Genomic DNA, 15705 nt, shown 5'->3' on the forward strand with positions numbered 1-15705 from the left:
GGAGACTCTTTGAGTAAACTAGCTCAGTTCAAAAGATTTACACTATACCACTCTTTACTTACTTATATTTCTGTATGCTTATTACAAACAGTGCAAATTAGTCCTTCCGGCATTGTTCAGGCCTGTACCAAAATTGCTACAGCTGTTTTCGTAGCACCTAATAATAATTCAGTAATTTTATACATTTGGGGTTTGCGTCAAAATCCGGTAGTTCTATTTTTGCAGACTTGTTTATGATGTTGGCCCAATGAATAATCCAAGTTTGAGACCTCGAGCGCAGAACTTGGATTATTCACTGAGTCAACACTATAAACAAGTCTGCAAAAAATGTGAACTACCGGATTTGACGCAAACGAGCCCGGTTACAAAATTCGACAAAATTACTAGATTATATAAGGAATTAAAAATAAAACAAAGCAAATATATACATCAATATATTTTATTTTACATAGGTTGTCTTTAAATCAACTCGACTATTCCGAAGTTCCTCAAAATATAAAAAAGACAAAACAAAAAAATATGACATATGAGATCTTTTACTTACTAGGATAAGAAAAAATTTACATATTTTTTACTCACTGTGGAACTAAGAACTTACGATTTATAAAAAAAGTAGTCGCGGGAAGGGCTTTATACTGACAGGGGTACAAATAAACTATTGTATAAAAAACGTGTCAAAATGGAGGAGCACATATTAAAAATTAGTTCATACAATCATCACTGCACACCTGGTGTGTCCATACATATCCCATACCAGAGACATAGTGGGATGGTGCAAGTGGCCCTAAACAGTATTGCCACTAGGGGTCTTTATAAGCCTGAAATAATATGGCCACTAGGGGTCTTTATAAGCCTGAGCCTTTTAGTAAAGATACCTATTATTTATGATGGAGATAAGTTCAGATCAGTTCATCTTTTCAAAATCACCAGCCAGTACCATTTCGAACCCTAGTGCTAAATGCATTAAGTTCAAAATGGCATGCTAAATGTGACGGTATCTTCAGTAACCAAATACATCGAATGAACAATTTTTAGAAGAAAACGGATTAGAATTTGCAGGTAAAATTAACAACTTTGTCAATTGTCGATGAAGCCTAAAATGCAATAACAGTGCAAAATTATAACGTAACTTGTAAACAAAATATAAATTTACTGTGTTAGGAGAATTCCACGAGAACGTCGCTTACGTAACGCCTTTGCCTTCCAAATCCGTAAAGCTCTAGAACAGCATTTCCCAAACTATGGGTCGCGAGCGAATATCGAGTGGGCCCTGAAACTACTAGGGCATCTGAGCGTTACCAATAATATTTTATGCCCCAATTCTAAGACGGCCGACGGTGGGTCCCGAATTTAGCAGTTTTTGTTAGGTGGGTCGGAGCTAGGAGCCCAATCAATTTTGGGAACCACTGCTCTAGAATATACTTATTGCCAATTTGTAAGCCGAGTCATGAAATATTACATCGCTTTCTCAGCATTTTCAGAAGTATTAGAATGGCGTTACGTGAGCGACATTCTTTTTTTATGTTCAATAAAGCCCTCCGCCTCACCGTTGCCTCCAATTGACAGTCCGCTCAGACCCAATCCATACATTGTCAAGTCTTATATTATACAATACATAATTCATTTGTTATTATTATACAAGGCATATTATTTCTCGCGCTGCGGTCTGCGGCTTGAAAAAAAAAATGTTTTTTGTTTTTTTTTTAGGGCGGAGCCTAGTACCGCAACGCAAAGATACCCTTTAAGTATAATCGTCATAAGATCACATTTTTTTATAAGGCAAACAACAATCTTTAAAGCTAAACCTTTGTTAAGGAAAGGGAGGTCGGGCAAAAACCGATAACGAATGTCTAGTGCAAAATAACTGAAAATTATCCATGGAATGGGGCCTTTAATACTAGAGCTGGTAGAAATTCGTTTCCTGTAGCCTTACCATGAGTTTGACACTGACATATTCGCGTGTGCGTAACTTACTTACTCGTGCTGTCATATAAGTGCGTGTTAGATGTACAGACAGTAAGTTACGCAGACGAAAATGTCAGTGTCAAACTCGTGGTAACCATACTGATGGATTTATGACTTAGTTACTCCACGTAGACGGATCCAACTAATAAGTAACTCCTAGATTTGTACTTGATGATATATAAATATTATTATTATAAATCGGGCGCAAAGGATAGCGATGCGTACACAAGTGATGCGCCGTTATATATTTACAATCATATTTTGAAATTTTATGAATTTCCTCGAATGAGCCAAATACTTAACAGATAACTATTCAATTTTAGCCATACATTAAAAAGAATTACAAACTAATTAATGAAAAAAAAATGTTACAATTTCATGACACTTATAAAAACATTATTCAAAACGGGAAGCATTCGTGTAACAAGGACAGCCTTGTCCAAACAAGTTTCGTTAAAAAAAAATTTTTTTTATTATTTAAACCCTAAGGCCTATTTTAATAATTGACGGTCGGTCCTAAAGTCGGTGGTGCTTATCTGCTTATGCCTTTTTATTATATCGTAGAAACTAAAATTACAGTTTGATAGCCAATCTCTAACTAGGCCTAGGGCATAAATACCGGAATTTCGGAATCCCGAAATACATAATAAATATTGGAACTTATTAGTTTCATCAAAAAAAAATTGCAATTTAATAATTAATGTAGTAGAGTATTTATCTTCATAAAATCCTGTTGTTACAGAAAATGCAAAGATTATGTTAGTCAATTGTATAATTGTTTATTTATGAAAACATTAAAAACATGCCTTTTTCATTGACCATTTAACTGATTTTACCTTAAAAATTTTTTTTGTGGTTATATCCAATACCGGTATTAATTCCGGAATTTAGCAGGCACGAAAGCAGAATAAATAAGGCAATATAACTGTAATTTTAATATCTCGGAGCTGTAATTTTAATTGCTGTAATTTTAAGAGCTTAGAGCGCCGGGCGCTCTCAGTTGTTGTCTAAAAGCATACAAAATTCCTCTCGCCATTCTGAAGTCAAGACCGTCAAAATACCAAAATAGACCTAAAGCCTCTAATTCACTAGGCGAAAAATATCCAAGGACATTTTGTCGCCCGGTGTATTCGCAGCTTAAACAAACCGAAACGTTTTTAATTTTTTGTATTTATTCATAACTTATTCATATTTCAGCTCTCAAATAGCGTTTAGAGCGTTTCTATGACGTTCAAAACCTACTTCTATTAAATAGAACCTATGCCTAACCTATTTACGTATCCTTAACCGAACCTATTCGTTCCATTTATGGAATCTTGTCAACCAATAGGCCATTTCCATCATCTAAACAAAATAGAATAAATAGGAATGACCTCAACCAACGTCCGACCATGCCGCGCGCCTCAATACGATAGAAAAATGTACGAGAAATAGTTCGATATCAGTAAGCAATCCAATATTTGAGTCTAATGCCGGCTGTACACACTCGTCGAGACACCCCCAGACAGGTCGAGAACGAGTGTGTACATACTGCTCCGTTCTCGTCTCCGATTGGATCGGAGTGGTGCCAACTCTCGGTGAGAGGCTCTCGACGAGTGTGTAGTAAATATAACTGTAGTCATTTATAAGAAAAATATTCTAAAATGAAGATGGACACAACTAGTAGTTAAAATAATAATTTTTGTGATTCTGACTGACCTTGTATATTATTGATTGTATAATTATATGTATAGGCGCGCGTTCCTTACCGTTACTTCAAATCCATCTAATACTTTAGGCATTACTGGCGTTTCCATTTCAGCCTCAACATTCTATGTTGTCCCATATAATTGTATCGATGGTAAAGATCCCTCTTTGACATTTAAATAATAACCTTTTTGCGTGAGAATGACACATCAACGCAGTGTCTTCGGGTTTCTTTGTAACTAAATAAAGAAGGACCTTTCATTACATCCGTAATTTTTTGACATCAAATTAAAAAATAAGATGTCAACCGATAAAACGATTCCCACAGATACCACTCCCGAAAACGTCATAGAAACACAAAACGCAACACACGAGTAAAACGGATGGGCCTGCCATATTCATCTTTATCTATTGTCTGAACCGAGCACCTACTGTGAACATCCAAATTTCGTTATACATATTATAATGGGCCATTTTATTTGAAATTATACCACTATACTCTAAAAAATACGAGATTTTTGTTATTTCTACTCAGCATCACGAGATTTTTAGATCCTGTAGCTAAAAAAAAAAGTGTCCCAAAATTTCCATACATTTCTTCGATACTTCAATTCCGTTACCGCCAATCTATAAAAAAAAGTAACGGAATGGAAATTAAAAAACTTGGGTTACTTTTTTTCTCCTATTAGGATCGATAGAGCTCGTGATTCCGAGTAGAAATAACAATCCCAAATCTAAATAAAAAACAAGTTTAGTGTACAACTATAAATAAAATGGCCCATTCTTCTATCGCTCTAGCATATTAGAATGATAGGCAGATAAAGAAACTTTCGATGTTCGCGGTAGGCCCCCCGACGATCTGTCCATTGCGAGCAGATCATTAACACTAATACATTGTCGTATTTACAATTACAAAGAAAAGGGCGCCAATAGCATTGAGTTAGCTTCTTAGTCGTTGGATTGGTATTGGAAATTTTGAAATATGGTGGTCGTTTTATTTTCTGATTATGTGTATTTGTGGACTTGTCAGCTTCATCAGTGCTTAACCTTTTGAACGCCAAGAACCCTTAAAGGCGTCGTAAGAAGTCATGCTCGTGGCGCCAAGAACGCTTGTAAGTGCTACGGCGTACGTTGTTAAAGTAACCTCCAACGTTGCCAGCACCGTTTATATTTGCTAGCTTGTGCCAGAGATATTGGCGTGTGTCGACGTTCTTAGGTTTGACAGATGGCGTTCAAAAGGTTAATAACACAAAACCTAATCTTAGTGTAATTCTTGAGAAAAAGGCCCAAAACACACGTCGCGATGAGAACCTATTTAAGTCCGTGTCTCAAGATATACTGAACAATTTCTTCATAAAAGGTAACAATCAAAGTCACATACTTCAATATTGCACCCATTCACAGACATGTTTTGTTGTTCTTGTTAAAAATTACTAAACCTTTGCAAGGACTAAGAAGCGAAACATCAAATAATTCGAAAATTGTACATATTTATTAACCATATATTTCATTTATTTTGAGTTAAGAAACGACATCAGATCAACAACAACTCTGGTTTTGTAGAAAAAAGAATATACTACGACACTTTTCTATAACAGTAGTGAAAACGTATTGTAACCAAAGTTTTTACAGCTGAAGTAGATGGTGCTGCACGGCACATAAATTAGGCTGTAACCACGTTTTCAAGTGTTAACATTCAATCCACCAAAAAATGTTTGGCGCCGTACGCCATCTACTTCCCTGTCAAATATGTGATATTCTGCACTACTTTAAGCATCTTAGTATGTATATTAAAAAAAATATTAAACATATATTATTATGTCGAATAATCGCTCGATATTTCGATCCGTTTCGAGGATCTTCTACTGGAGCACCGACTGTACTGAGCGCGCGACGTGTACGTAATTTTAATGTCTTAATATATTCCTTTGTCTATGCTGTTCTTAGTTGGTGACGGTTCCATTGCCAGTGTACAATTTGAACCTTAACACCTCATGTTAAGGTACATATTCCGCCTTCCAACATCGTTTCTCAACTAAATGTTCCAAACATTGACGGCAGTTGAGATCTTTCGAAACTAAACAAACACCCCCAAAAGACTTAGTCAAATACGCTGGTGGGAAAATCTGCCTCGCCACACGGCAATGTAGTTCTTTAACAATTAATATTAAAATAGAATCAAATCACCAGGCCGACTTGGAAAGATGACGTCACAAATTATTTAAGAACCTTACAAATGTATGAAGCTGTACAGCGCCTACTCGTTTAATCTGTCAAATTAAAAGCACGAAATTGTCTTAGATTTTACGCATCTCACTCAATCAAATGTATCTTTTGCTCTAAACTCTAAAGTAAGTAAGTACAGATGAAGTGCATTATTATTTTCCATCGTATTTTCACGGAAACGTACGAACGTGTCTTGGTGATTCTCTGTCTCGGTACAAACAGTACTGAGGTTGACTGAAGTAGCATGACAAATACGAACGTTTCCGAGAAAATACCACGGAAAACAATTATGCGTAAAATATAAGACAATTGCGTGCTTTCAATTTTGACAGGTACGTAAACGAGATGGCGCTGTACAGCGCCATACATTTTGCGGTAACTCTGATTGTCAAAAGTTGACGTTTGACAATCCAGTGACCGCAAAACATATGGCGCAGTACAGCGCCATCTGTTTTGGATGTCCAACTAAGGGGCACGTGTTTTCTTAGACTTTACCTCTCTATTACAATCAATTCTCTTTGCTTTAGAGTAAGGACGACAAGCACAAAGAATTTCGTACATTGATCCAAATTAATTTAAACCTAATCAATTCAACTGCTATATTTTATCAACCGACTTCCAACAGATTCGAGTGATGGACCTACCTACTGTCTCACTCTAACAGATTCTTTTAGTAAGCTAAGCAGGAAGAATTTTGTACATTGACGACGCGCATAATCATATCGCTGTCCTGCTGATGATGCCCGCGCTCAATGTCACTGTGCGAGCGGGATATCGATTTAATTATGCGCGTGCGATAGAGATAGGAGATGGCGGGTCAATGTACGTAATTCTTCGTGCTCGGTGTCCTTACTTTAGTAGCCCCCAACGATTAGCTTCATAAATAGAGGTAGTATTATAATTATTAGAAACTTCTGTTTTGTGACGCCATCTTCCTCCAAGCACGCCTTCACAATGAATTCTTATAATAACACTAAAACTCGACATTACAACAAGTTGCGAGACTATTTTAAACAATAGCCTCGGTGCAGTCAGTTTTGTTTATTTCTGAGTGTTTTACCTTTCAGAACTATTTTTGATATAATTAAATAAACCCTAAGAAAAGAGTTATTATTATTAACAGAAGAAAAGGAAATTTAATAGTCTAAGAAATAATTCGGCTGTATTTTTCTTAGACTTGACACTTCTAATATAATCAATAATTCTTTCGTTTGGAATAGTAACAGTCGTAATTGAACATTTTTACCAAAAGGGACTCTATCTATGTCTCAGGGCAGGCGTGGCTCACTCCGCGATTTCGTCACGTCGCTACAAGTACATGCGGCCCACACCAATTTTGGTGTCCAGCAGTAGTGGTTGCCGCGCACCGCTACGGAACGGACGTCTGCTCGCGCGTGCGCCACCTAGCGGTCATATCTGTCGTAATAGACGCGTTTTGTTAGAGGGTGAACCTTACCTACTATTATCTATTCTGTGCTCAGGGTAAAACTATAACAAAAAATTTGGGACTCGCTAGTTGGCAAGACATTTGGTAATGTCTTCGAACGGTCACAGTTTCGGTTTGCATTTATTTCACGTCGAAAATCACTCACAAATATTCAAAACTGGCTGCAAGTCATAATATAATAAAAAAATCCTCGATTTATTTAGATACTGGCCATGTCAAGGCTAGAAAGTATCTGCGTTCAGGGAGCGAATCCGATTCGATATAACATCGATAAAGTTTGTCACTAATAAAAAATATTGTGTACCAAATTTACAGGGTGTATATTAACACATTCAACACCAAGAACCCGACTGTCGGGTACACTGTTCGTAGCGACTACGCGCTACATACGACGAAACCGTGGCTACGCGCTACGAGCGTAACCCGTAGCACTTAGTGGTATTGAATGTGATAATAGACAATCGAGCACCTTGTATAGGTACTCAGTTCGAGCTACCATTCGCTACATCCTTTTTTTTTAATTTACCTGTAAAGTGATGAAAAACTAACAAGCTGACTTCAGTATTAAAAAAACAATCAAACAGATTCCACGCCCTTCCAGACGCAAAGGTACCTATCACGCTCTCCGCGTTGCCGCATTGAACCACGATAGACGCCCCTGCATCAGGAATGACCCGAAACGAGAGTAATAACCTTTTATTAAATATTTTAGTATTTCATAAATACGTGAGTTTAGTTCTGTTTAGTAAAAACCAGTCCTAAACCCACCTTATTGTGATCAAAATTGCTTAACACATCCATTGCCACTAAGTGCTACGGGTTACGCTCGTAGCGCGTAGCCACGGATTCGCCGTATGTAGCGCGTAGTCGCTACGAACAGTGTACCCGACAGTCAGGTTCTTGGCTCTGAATGTGTTAACAATAAATTTTGAACCGTAGCGTATACAATACAATCTCGTTATTAGAAAGAGATACAGTAGTAGAGAGGGACAGTAAACGGTAGCTCATTTATTTTTATTAGTGACAAACCGTATGCCTCATTAGATGTATCGAAAAGAGTAGATGTCAAAACTTTTGACCTAAATATCAGTTTTCCGTATATTTATAATTCCCATACGAAAGTGATACGATTTTTATCAAAAATCCTTTGAACCCCATCCAATATCAGATCCAATCATATTATAGATACAGCTGTAGTGCATAATTGTTTTCCATCGTATTTTCTCGGAAACGTTCGTATCTGTCATGCTACTTCAGTCAACCTCAGTACTTATTGTACCGAGACTGACTGCAATAGCAAGACACGTTCGTACGTTTCCGTGAAATTACGATGGAAAATAATTATGCACTATATCTATAATAACGATCCGAAACATGGTCTAACGAATTTTTATAAAATAAACCCAAAAGGATGAAATTAGCCAGAGACTTGGCACCATAGACAACTGAATCAGACGTACAGCTGGGCATTTTAAGCTGTTTCCTTGACAGCTCCATTAGATGGCGCTGCACAATCGTGCAATAAAAATCAACGATCAAGTGACCATTCGTAAACCGTATTACAATATCATAAGGTCTACAATTGGCCAATTCAAGTCTTTATAAGTGACATCTACGCCCCTCGACCATCGCCTCTCCAAAAAGTGCGTCAGACAATAAAAAGTAAAAAAAGCTAATTCAATGTACTTTTCATTCAGTCATAAAGACAAGAGCACACATTGTGACCTTGAAAACTTAAATGTATCAAAAAAACCACCGTTTTTACATCGAGGTAACGTACAGTACCATGATCACTAGTCCGCATCTCCAATTATTATCACAAGAGTCTTTAAAAATCTCTGTACAAAAAACGTCCACGTACCTACTCGAATATCTACACACAAACTATTAGTTCGTAACATCACTAGAGTAAAGGCTTCAGAGGATTTTAGTCTTTAGTGCACCGTATTAGGGGAGCCTTTGCCTCGGGGAGGGGAAAGCGAGAGCACCCGCGTGCTTCACAAGTATGTAGATTCACCTGGAATCAAGAAACCCATATAAGCGTGTGGACCATTTTGTGTGCCATGAACAGAGTGAGTGTCGATTAGGCCAAACAAAAATTTATTCTTTGATAAGTCACTTTTAACTCTAAAAGTCAATGTGGTGAAGACTAGCATGTAGCATTTCTGGTTGGGAAGACCGTCATAGAACACTCTTATTTGTACAGATGTATGTAGTGCATAATTGATTTCCATCGTATTTTCTCGGAAACGTTCGTATTTGTTATGCTACTTCAGTCAACGTCAGTACTTTTTGTACCGAGACTGACTGAAATAGCAATACACTTTCGTACGTTTCCGTGATTAGTATTTAACATCTGTATAACTATGTATGTCGCTCAGACACAGCCAGAGAGGAAGAGCTTCGCTCCTACTCTATTCTGAAAGTGGAGTATGTGTACAGTCACTTGCAATAATATGTTACACAACGAAGGCCGCAAAAATATCTGACACGATCTTATTTGTAGAGACATAGGAGCGTGTCACATATTTTTGCGGCCTTCGAAGAGTAATACAGCGTGACTTTAGCCATTTGACAAACCCTGAAATCCCACGTAGGGTTATTTCTAAGAAATGCTCTAACGGTAATATTTTTTTAATTAGAACAAAAGATAAAAAAATAAATTTTCAAACAAAAGTTATTTCCAATAATCGACAACAAAAAGAAACACACTGTATTAATCATTGGCAGTGCTTTTGACAATTTGTTTGAAAATGTGGAGCAATGATGACATTTGTCAAAAGTCAGAATCTTATTAATGTCATAAATAAAAAAGATAATCAAAACGGTCGAAGAAGGTTTCATACTGTTTATTACTTCAGGAGCTACTAACACACACAGGTTGCTCCAAAGTAAAAAAATCGTAATTTGTTAATTTCTTCGTAACCGCTACAACGATTGCTATGATACTTTGTATACTGGTTCTAAATACCCTAATGCATATGTACATTTCGGCTTTGTCCAACGGCTAGGGACACCCTGTATATTATTGCAGGTGACTGTACAAACGCAAGAGTTAGAAGCGATGAAAGAGCTTAAAGACGGTCTTCCCCATATTGACGTTAAAATTAATTAAAACGAATATTCTTGTTGGATCCAATCGGGCCTTAAGGACCCGTGACGGTCGCATCACTAAAGATTCTCACTTCATAATATATAAAAGGAGTTTTATTTTAATAAATGCGACCAACACAGTTCCATCAGTGAGATTAGAGAATATTAACTTTAGCAAATTTTACGTTAACACGTTCACTGTCCGTGCCCCGTATATGGGTCACGGCAAGCCTCTATCACAAAGCCGTAAGGTTAACAATTAAGATTGGGGACAGTGAACGTGTTAATAATCCAAAAATCTGATCTCACCAAACACGATTTACAACAGGCATCAAATTTTTAAACGCATGCTTTCTAAATGTAAAATATCACATTATTTACAAAAGTCTAGCCTTGTGCCGCCCAATGTACATTAGGATGTACACTCAGTTTCGATGGAATGTCAACCTTAATTAAAAACAAAGTAGGTAGCATTTCATTTGTCTCGTAACATTTTCGAACAAATGAAATTCAACCTAGTTGAAAAAAAAACAACAAGATTGTAACTTCCTTGGCTGTAGTTTTATATGGTGGGCGGCACAAGGACACAGCTAATGTCACTATGTAAGTAAGAAAATTCTCAAGAAAAATAATGAAGTTGAAATCAGCTCTAAAATTAGAAAAAAATGCGTGTAAAAACTCAATCTGTTCATGGGCAAAGTGATGTATTTGCGCAAGCGGTGTAGCAAATGAAGTTAAAACATGGGGTGAAGAATTTAGTCATAAAAGAATAAAGGCATGCGCAACTGAGGCCCTGGTCTCCTATTTTATGCTGTACGCGGCGTCTGGCGTCAGCGTCAACGTTTTTGAACAAAAAAGACGCTGACGTCAACGTCTAAAACAGACCACAACAGTACATCTCTATAGTAAGCATCGTGACGCAGACGCTGTAAGCGGCCGATGGCGTTTATAGGAGACCAGGGCCTAAGACTTGCTTGTCACACTCTATTGCTAGGTACTTAAAACTTTTGTTGGTAATCCGCCAGTAACTGGACACTGTTAGTAATTGGCCACCCTAAACTAAAAATAAATTCTATTCATCTAAAAACAGAATTCATTTTAGTATAAGGTTTCAATAACTGGCCAGCCTTCAATAACTAGCCACCTTATACTAGTATGAATTCTGTTTATAGGTGAATTGAATTAATTTTTAGTGTAGGGTGGCCAATTACTAATAGTGGCCAGTTACTGGCGAATTACCCTACATATTAAATAATATTTTATAACGGGTCACTTACATAATTTTGATCTAATTTCGCTCAACATGTTTCAATCCGTTTCGAGAACACTGTACTGTATTCTCGCCAACGTCGGGCTTGTGCAACGAGGTGATTTGCTCCAGTAGAAGATCCTCGAAACGGATCAAAATATGTTAGCGAAATTGGAACAACATTACTTTAATGACCTGTTATAAATATATTTTATAACGGGAAGTTTTACTATTAAAAAGGATCGATACATTTATAATCACGAATAAAATAAATGAGAAAAATTATACCGCATAATTAAATGCGCTTATAAAACTAGTAAAATTAATAAACATGTGTGACAAGAAGAAAGAGCTGAGCTAGCCTTAATTTTAATACGTAAGGTGGTAAATAGGATCATAGCCATACCAAAAACACCGCAAACGAAATAGTGTTACATACATTCGTGTTAGATTGAGATTAATAGAACATGACAAAAGCGAGGATATTTACCATATTACGCATTTATAATTTATATACACAAAACACATCAAGGAGATAAAAAAGCCTGTAAGAAATTTCACTAGAAAAAAATGCAACTGAAAATAGTACCTTTTAAAACATTGTATAACAAGTTTAATTGCAAACAAAACAATTGACGTATTAATAATAGATTATTATTTCGGGATTGATTATCTATCAAGGATCCATCTACATCAGTGTAATTTCAGTCATAATAATGTTTACATAAAGTTGAAATTTACTAAAACCATTTGTAGTTGAATCCTTTATATCCAAGTCAAAGATCACGCAAATCCATGCACATCGAAAGCACACAATATTCACACAAAAATCACATATAACGATTTGAGGTAGAATTGTGTCTATCTCATATTAAAAAGAACATTCGTTTCGTTATAAAGTAAGAATTTCGTACATTGACCACTGTTCCTATCTTTATCGTACGCGCAAATTATTTGCTGTCCCGCTTATGATGCCGGCGGTTAATGCCAATATGCGGGCGCGACAGCAATACAATTATGCGCGTGCGCGAGAGATAGGAAATAGCAGGTCAATGTACTAAATTCTTCGTGCTTATAATCTCACTCAAAACATAGGGTATTAAAGAACGACATTTAGAGAAACGTATAATAATAATGTGGTGGACACATTTCACCTCAGGATCCCTTCTAAGTTTAAAAGGGTCCCGTGCATGAGTGAGACGGACATATACGACAAACGGTGGGCAGCAAGCGATGGACGATACGAGTCGCGCCAAGCTGAGGCTAGCGGATGAGCTTGACTTGCGGTGGCGCAGTTTGTGACTTTAAAATTTCACTTTTCTTCAAATTTCATTTGTATTATGTAAAATCCAATCCTATGTTATTTGAGTTTTATCCAACCTTATTTGATGTTTATCAAATGTTTTAGATGACGAGATCAAACGGTTTTTTTAACCTTTTTTAATGTATATAATTTGAAATATTATCTAAATATTATTAGAGTTTATTTAACGTTCATAAGTTTCAGTTTCAGTTAAATGATTTTTTTAATAACTTCTCGTGAAGATTTTGTTTTGAAAACTCCTTAATTCGTTCAGATAAGAAAATATTTCGTAACGTAAAGGCTACTTTGTTTTTAAAAGTTTAAATTCATTCGAATATATTGATCGTACCGGCACGTTCGTAAGAGTTAACAAAATGTTTATTTAGAATAGATTGTCACACCTTCAAAACGTAGTTACCCCTCATGGGCCACCATAATTGTATAGCCAACAAACTGCGCCACAGATATGAGTAGTTGTTGTATTGTGGATGTACGTTACGTGTCGGGCTGGTGCGCGGGCGCCGGCTCGGGCGGCGACAGCGGCCGGTAGCGCCCCACGCGCGCGCCTGCACCACCACATACGTCAGCACCATATTACGAGTACATTACCGACACAAAATAACCCTACAGTCCGTCTAACCCAGTGGTTCTTAACCTTTGACCGTTAAAGACGACAGACGCTCGCGGTAACAGCCCAATATCAACCTTCCTGCATTCCGACAAGGTTAAAGGTTTAACCGGTGGTCCACTCTTGGAAGCACCTGAAGTTGTTCTGCGAATATATGTAGATATAAGCGGGACAAACTATTATCCTTTTAAGGGGCATACGTCATTTTTGAGTTGTTGGAATGTCGATTTTATTTTAATGAATTAATAATTAATTCGTCATAATTATTCAGTCCCAAACAGTAGGTGGTTCTCAAAATATGTGGTCCCTTATTAGGAAAGGTTAAGAACCACTGGTCTAAGCTAACTCTGCGCAGACTTGTCATGACAAAGTGTTAAGTGCTATTATGATTGTCACACTTTAATTTTTTTTTAATAAGGATATTACACACTGTCATTGAAAAGTCTATAAAAAAGAGTTAGCATGTTCTGACTAGTCAAGTTCTCGATACTTTCTTGTAGCATTGCGTTCTGATTGCTTCCAAATAAAAAAGATAAACTCAATTTTTTTAACTACTCGGTCGCTTCGAAAGTGGTGACAACTAATCAATTATAGAAAAATAGATTATTTCTATAAATAGCATCCATTATTCTGAGTTAACTCATAAAGTCATAAGTGTCATGAATGACGTCATGTTATTCTCACGGACACAATTTCGAATGAATAAGCATTCCATGTTTTGTATCCCAGAATTCCCATTTCAAATGTACACACATCCAGTATGAAACCAAAATGCATTTTACATTAAACACCTGGCTAGAGTTAGACCAAGATAAACCTGCAACGATTTTGATAGCACATGCAGTGCAAGTGTTATTTTAAACGTCAAATTTCTATGAAATTATGACGTATAATGTGTGTCTTATCAAACTCGTTGCATACTTATCTTGGTCTAACTCTCTAAAATTACTATGAAACGAAATAATAAATTGAAACTGACAACTTTTAGTAGACAAAACTATTGCCATATAATAAAGAATTAAAAAAAATACTAGAGTTAGGACTCGCTGGCCAATTTCCAAATATTCTAATATACATTTCGCTTTCATATTGTATAGCTGACATCACAAACCCCCATGATAAACACTTTGACCAACACCATGAAATGAAGAGGAATTTCAGACGGGGTTTAGTCCAAAAAGGGAAAGGACTATGGCGAGGCGTTCATAGTACTCGATTACCATCGGCTTGCCTGCTAATATTCAACACCAGTCTCAAAGAGAAAGTAAACCAAATCATTTTAGGCGTGGAAATAGGCAAATTTCAACCCTTTCACGTCTCCGTATGCTGTTTTAACAGATTAGTAAAACATTGTGTGTAGTATACGCAAATAGACAGTTCAAACCCCAGTATACAAAGACTGAAGAGGCAAAACAGTACTTATTATTATTTAATATAAAGAATCACGTCACATAAAATAATACGTTTTTTTAATCGACAGGCGAAAACTCGTAGTGGTTAAGTGCGATTTGTAATGATACTGCCGCTCCGTTGGTGGGTTGAGGAACGGCGGCTACCCAAACACAGATAGCCCGGGATGCGATTACCGACGAAATTTGCGACTGGATTGCGGTCTATTAAAAAACCGCACTTTCGCTTTGTATACTTTAAGACTAGCATAGCTAGATCTGTCTAAGACTGGCCAAAAAACAATTCATTATTTTGCCTCTTTAGCCTTCACCTTAACGTTATCGGTTTAAGAGATCAATCGTTTGTGAGACGAACCGACGCCCACCTCCCTGAGGGAATAATTCTGTACTATATACATTCGTTAATCAAACCAATATTAATATAAACGATACACGTGCTGACGCAATAATGAGAAATTGATTTATTAACAAAATGCAATTCATATTTATAAATAAGCAAACAGGAGTACACATCTCACAAACTTGTAATAAAATGAAATCTCTTAATGAGTTAGACTCTTCTGCTGTAGTCGGCACAACCTAAGATAACATATTATTTCAAAAATCTGGGAGACCGAGCTTTGCTCGGAAAACATATAAAAACTCAAAAATGCGCGTTTTCCCAGAGATAAGACCTAGCTAAATCGATTTATCGGCCCC

At 36.7% G+C, this 15705-nt stretch overlaps 2 long non-coding RNA genes across 2 annotated transcripts; both read right to left on the bottom strand.

Annotated features, from left to right (window-relative positions):
• Positions 1–421: 421 nt before the first annotated feature.
• LOC134797800 (uncharacterized) lies at positions 422–7836 on the bottom strand. Its single transcript, XR_010145107.1, has 2 exons — positions 854–7836; positions 422–818 (listed from the first exon to the last, which is right to left on the bottom strand). It is a non-coding gene; the product is annotated as an uncharacterized LOC134797800 (long non-coding RNA).
• A 1155-nt stretch (positions 7837–8991) lies between these two features.
• Positions 8992–13536, bottom strand: LOC134797802 (uncharacterized). The gene is made up of 2 exons (XR_010145109.1): positions 13469–13536; positions 8992–9341 (listed from the first exon to the last, which is right to left on the bottom strand). It is a non-coding gene; the product is annotated as an uncharacterized LOC134797802 (long non-coding RNA).
• Between the last annotated feature and the right edge of the window lie 2169 nt (positions 13537–15705).

The sequence above is a fragment of the Cydia splendana genome, chromosome 15 (assembly GCF_910591565.1).
Source record: "Cydia splendana chromosome 15, ilCydSple1.2, whole genome shotgun sequence".
Taxonomy (NCBI): Eukaryota; Metazoa; Arthropoda; class Insecta; order Lepidoptera; family Tortricidae; genus Cydia; species Cydia splendana.